Below are 6560 nucleotides of genomic sequence, written 5' to 3' on the forward strand. Positions count from 1 at the left end.
AATAGAGAAAAGTTTGAACGAGATTTGCGATAAATTTTGTATGACAAAGAGAAAGTTCATTCTATTCATCAAATTTAAAAGAGGTAACATTACCAAATTAGTCTAACATCAATTCGGAAAACATTAGCGTGGATAACCTTAAATAGGAGAAAAACCCTACAGGAACTAGTCAATAAAGAGTTAACACACCAGGTATCCTGCTTTTTACTGCAACATCTAGGCTTAAAGAAGATATTGGAACACTCACTAGTAAAATAAATGAGAAACTTAGTGCGGCTGGAACAGGTTCTTCAACGCCAATACATATTGATGTTGAGGCACAAAATAATGTAGCTAATAACTCTCGAGAGTTGATTGTTAGATCATAAGTCGCTACACGGCAGTTATCATCTAGATTTGTGAACGATGGAGAGTTGGAATTGCCTAATGCAGTAATGGTAACTAAATTAAAGCAATATGAAGAAAAATAAGGCTCTTCTATTGCAGAAAAAAACAGTATCAACGAATTATGGTCTGACATTAAAAAAACTATTGACTTTAAATCCTCAAAAATTTAGATGTTCCACCAGCATAATTCTACACAAGTTGTTCTTGATAGATGTAATATTATTGTTGAATTTACTCAGTTTGATGTGTTGCGAGATGAGAATTTTTCACAATATGAAGGGTTACGTGGTACGACTGAATTTTCTGCAGAATCTTGGAATACTTTAGACTAGGAAAAGCCTATTGATCAATAATCGAAGTTGAAAGAGTGCTACCATATTGATCATACTGATCAACAAGCTCTTGTGACACATAAAATGTAGTCCATGGTAACAGAGGAGATAGATGGAAAAGACATCAATCCAAATACACCTGCCATGTTTATTTTGAATCAGGAGATGGCTACAACCGATTTAAATGAAGCTACGGAAAAACAAGGGGAAACGAGTGCTTCAAGATGGGAAAATTTAGTTGAGGCAGTCTTAGATACTTCATCTAAATTGAGTGATACGAACGTAAACTTGGATAATAGAGATTTCTTTCTTGACTTGGGTAGTGAAATGTTAGATGGGGATGATGAAGATGATATGTTGGATAGATGATTTGATAAGGTGACTATGGATGGGGATCATTTACCTACACAACAACGAAGTGAAAGCACCAAAATGCAAAAAAAGACATATAGAAGACAACATAGTTGGGATTGTAAGGTGAGTGAGGAATTTTTTCCAAGGCACCTAATGGTGATACTGGCAAAGCAAAACCATATGACAATGTCAACGACTTTATCAAGATCAAACAAATCCAACAAGAAATGATAAATTATCAATTATTGTTTGACATATTTGAAGAAAAGTATAAATAGAATATACTTTAGATTACATTAAATGGGCAAACTATCTTTTTTAGTTCATAGTTATATCAAATGAAAATTGAGTTTGATAACTCGTCTTTATTCCTGGATTTTATATGCATTACTGAAGCTTCCTACTTTTTAATATAATCGTAGTGAGGATTATAAACTCGGTGATTATCATAGAATACCTAGTTTGCTCTGGTTCTTATTTTCTCCATCCCTCTTAATTAGTAGAGACTTCTTATCTCATTAGAAATAGTAAGGTAAGACCTATCCTCCCTTGCTTGTACATTTCCCTATTAATATCTTTTTATTTTCAATACCCACTAGATGTTGTGACTAGTGGTAGATTTGCTAAAAAAAACCATTTACAAAGCTAAAAAATAGTAATTCATTTCCTTAAAAGAATTAACGATTAATTTTTTTAAAAATATATATAACGAAAAAACCAAAAAGAGTAACATTACATAATGTTAATAAAACAAAATGCTTACTTGATGTCACTCCCCTTTTTTTTCTCTCAATATTTTTTATATTTTATTTGTTTTGAAAGAAAAAGAGTTTTACCAATTAAAGTGACCTTTTGAAAAGGGATAATTATTATTCAGAGTCGTCACTTGGAATTGAGTTTTTGTGTTCCAACTCACCTTATTTAAATCCCTAATCAAAAGGAAATTTGACTCTATTTTTTTGGTCTACAAACTAGAAATTCGGGTAAGGAATTCTGTTGACCGAGGGGAAGGTGTTAGGCACCCCTCGCGTCCCGTGGTTCTGGCACGGTCGCTTTATTGACTTTAGTATGACTTAACTTAATTTTTTGGACATTATATTATTTATGTAAACCCTCAAATTTATTTTAAACTTATTTGAAATTGGCTTATTTATTTTAAATGGTTTTAAATTTTTTTTTCACTATGCATCCATTAATTTTAAACTTGAAACATCCGCATATATATATATAGATATATTTGCTTATATTTGTATGTTTTTATTTTTTAATGTTATTATAGAATTTCTACAAATTACAGTTCGTGTGGAAAAGAGATTTTTGAGTTCAAAATGATTATGGAATATATATTTATTTATTTATGAAATAAAAAAAATTATAAGATTTGAAGTTAGTTTTTATCAAGTAATCCTAAATAGATTAGGAATGTTATATTTTTTTTAATGAAACAAAATTTTCTCTTTTTTAAAAAATCTTTTTTTTCCACTTTTTTTTTCTTCTTTTTTTTCTGCACGTTTTTTGTTTTTTAAATTTTATATATATATTTTTTGTTTTCTGTAAAATCTGTTTCTCTCTTCTTCTTTTTTTTTTTATTATTTTATAGATTTTGTCTCTTTTTTTTAGAATTCTTTTGTAATAATTTCGTTACTCTTTTATTTATTTTTTGAAATTGTGTTGTTTTTGTTTGTTTTTTTACGTTCTATTTTATTTATTTTATATTTGTATTTTTTCATTTTTACTTTTCCTTTTTTTTAATTCTTTTTTGTTATGTTTTTCTATTTATTTTTTCACTCTGATTCTTTCTCTTTATTTTTATTTTTTTAAATTTTTTTTTGACATGCTCTCTCTGTTTTCTAATTTTTTGGTTATGTTTTTTTTTATCCTTTCTTTCATTATTATTATTATTATTATTATTATTATTATTATTACTATTATTATTATTATTATTATTATTATTATTATTTTGGTTGTACTTTATTTTTATGTTTTTTTTCATTAATCTTTCCAATAATTTGTCTATTTTTTTTACCGTAATTCTGTAAATAATATTATATATCCTTCTAATTATATTTTATAATAATACGAATAAGTGATGATCATCTTACGTTTTTTCCAGAGGAAACCATCTTATTTATTGAAATAATATATAAAAAAATGAAACATGTTTTTTTTGTTCCGTTTTTCAGATCAGAGAAAAAAAATAAAAAAGAATCATAACATGCATCACGGATTGATATTACATAATAATAACATACGATTCAAAGTACTTCATATTATTAGATTCATATTTTCATACAACATTACATTAAAATAATGCGATAATTTAGAGTTACCTCGCTGCGAAAATGGATATCACGAAAAATAACTTCTACGATCTACTGATTTGAGCCACGAATTTGGAACCACGACAAAAAACATCTTTTTGTTTGTTCTATATCTCTCTGTCTTTTTTTTTTCAACTGACCGTGGGTTATATAATATTTTTTGGGTGAGAATCTGATGCTAATTTTAAGAAACGTAGTGTAGTGGGATTAGGATTAAATTTAAAAATTAGTTGAGAAAATTGGGGTTGAGATAAGAATAATAATAATAGCAAATTAATAAAAATAAAAAAAATGTGTGAAGCTTTTAAAAAAAAGTCCAAACCGGAAAAAAAATAAAATAAATAAATAAATGGGATGAGATTTTTTAGGAAAATAAGTTAGGAAGTTGGGAATAATTAGGATAAGGTAAAACAAATTTGAAATCTTTAGGACTCCTCTTTTCTTTTCTTTTTCTATACTTTTTCATAATATTTTCTTTATTATTATTATTTTTAGACTTGATAATTAACAAATAACTTAAATTCCCAACTTCTATTTATCAATTTTTTTATTATTAAACTATAATTAATCTTATAATTTTTATTAATTTACAATTTATTATTATTATTTTATTTTATTTTAAATATAACCCTTTTTAAATTGGTGTAAAATATATTATGTTTTGGTAAAAAATTAGGTGTTCACACTTGAGCACTTGATTAATACACATACTTGTTATAACAAGACAATTTATGCAAAAACCAATCTGAAATTTCATATCCTAGCAAATTAAGTGCAAGTTTGTCTGTCTTTTTTTTTTCTAAAGAAAACATATATAACATTTCCCTAGCATCTTCCTAAGACAAACTAAAATATCCAACATGCAATCCAAGGAAATTGTAGCTAATTTGTTGCAATCAAAAGGGGTGTTTGGATCTTCCGAACCTGCAAAACATTTGCAATAGGGCCCCGAATTAATTTGAAGCGACGAGTTTCACCATTAGCTATCTGGTTATCTTTTTGGAATGCAGTCCATCCCCATTTTATTATAACCTTACTCCCCTTATACCCTATATCCACTCTCCATTCTACTCCTTCTTCATTAACCAGCCTCATATTCACCATGTTGATTATATTTGTACTTTGGGCGAATCTCAACGGGATAGTCTAACAATAATATTCATCAAACAAACATGATCGTTAGATTTTCAGAAAAATAGTAAGTGTGTAATGGAATGAAAAACTAAAAAATCTAACGACACAAAGTAAAAACTATTAAACGTTACCATATAAGTAGCATGTGCCTTTTTTATAACCATTTCAAAATACGGATTGTCACCATTTAAGTTCAACAAGTTGTGTCGACTTCTATAAATCTTTGGATTAACTTGTTCACTTCTGCTATTAGCTTCTCCAACCTCCTTATGTGCAACAACTTGATATAAGTTTGACAACTAGTATGATATAAGTCCCAATGAAATGGTATGGAATAATTAAGACTACAAGTTTAAAATTTCTTATGGAAAAATAAATCATTGTCACTACATGCACATTTCTTGAAATAGATATCCAAATGCAATGTATATATGACTACTTAATGTATTCACCTTAATAGTTAATAAATCAGTTATGATGTTTACTTACCTTGCTCAATTACATTAGCATTAGCTTGAAGGTAAACTGGAATATCTTCCTCTATTACATTAGCATTATATTGGAAGAATGGAAAAACTTCCCCTTCTTCATCAACTTCAATATCTTGATGTATTGGATATTCAATTTTTGATGTACTTTGATCATATATAGAGACATCAAAGTGAGAACACGGGATGTATGTGAACATTAATAGGCTCATGACGCTTATTGAGTACTAGGCACAGAAATCATTCCATCCTTTGGCTAACCAAATTTCGCCTTGAAACATTATCACTTCAACCTCCCATGATTTTCCATGGGGAGACTCAAGAAACACGGGGCTTAACATGTTTTTGCAATGACTTTTAGCAAATACTACAGGAATCCTCTGTATGAAAAGGAAATTTTAATTTAGTTTCATACAAGATAAATAGTTCTACTACAAAATCAATAATTCACAAGGACTAAAAATACAAATGCACTAAAATAAAATAGGGAAATTGTGAACTTACGAGACGACATAATTCATCAGAGGAACAAATGATTTGGATAAACTTAGGGTAGTTGGAAGAAGAGTTTACCATGATTGAGGTAGGATGGGAAAATGTTGAAGAACTCCTTTACTATATATAGGACTTTGATTTACGAGGACAATGCAATGCTTCTCTCACGAGGATTTCATTGTATATCTCATCCATATGATTCCTGTGATGGGTACTAGTTATATTTTTGTCTTTGCATTAACTTCCCTTTTTTATTTTTCTTTCTTTTTGATTTCTACTAAAGCCTGATTCTTGTAAACTTATCAATTACCACTTATTTACACTCTTTAACTAGTGAAATTTGTTGTGCTTAACGCGATTCACTAATTTTCTTTTTTAGTATATATATATACATGCATACATATATATATATATATATATATATATATATATATATATATATATATATTATTTGAGTTAATTCATAGATGTGAATTATTTAAAAGGTATATGTGGTGTATGAGCATTTTTAAAAATAAAAACATATACTACACTCCCCTTGCCCTTGTGAATGGGTTTTTCTTTTGCCTAGTTTCGTCACAAACCAACGAGGAACTAAGAAAGAGTATGAAATGGATATACCTTTCAACACTCATGTCTTGAGGACGAGAGATTACTTCTGTTTCATTAATTTTATCTTCGTCCCGAGATAAGGTGTTACGATTATCATACTAAGTTTTAATTGCAATGATAGTGATAAAAGGTTTAAGACAATCAAACTAAATCACTTTCTAAAAGAAATGGGGAATTACTTATTCAGTAGTACAACAATACATCTTCTTTATTCTAGGTTATTATTTTAAATCCAACAGTAATTTAGGTACACCTATTTTGAAAGATATTTTTCAGCTGAATGCTCTTTTGGTCTAGCATAGTAAATCAGGTATTTCATCAACTAAATTATGAAAGAGAGGCATAGATTTTGTGGTTTGATTCAGAATATTTCCTCCGAGGATAGATCTCAATTACTAGTGTATTAATACCAAAAACGTGTAAACGAGCCACTCCAT

The 6560-nt window shown here is 28.4% G+C and overlaps 1 pseudogene; it reads right to left on the reverse strand.

Annotated features, from left to right (window-relative positions):
* Positions 1–4276: 4276 nt before the first annotated feature.
* LOC107017237 lies at positions 4277–6560 on the reverse strand (annotated as a pseudogene).

The sequence above is a fragment of the Solanum pennellii genome, chromosome 1, assembly GCF_001406875.1.
Source record: "Solanum pennellii chromosome 1, SPENNV200".
Lineage (NCBI taxonomy): Eukaryota > Viridiplantae > Streptophyta > Magnoliopsida > Solanales > Solanaceae > Solanum > Solanum pennellii.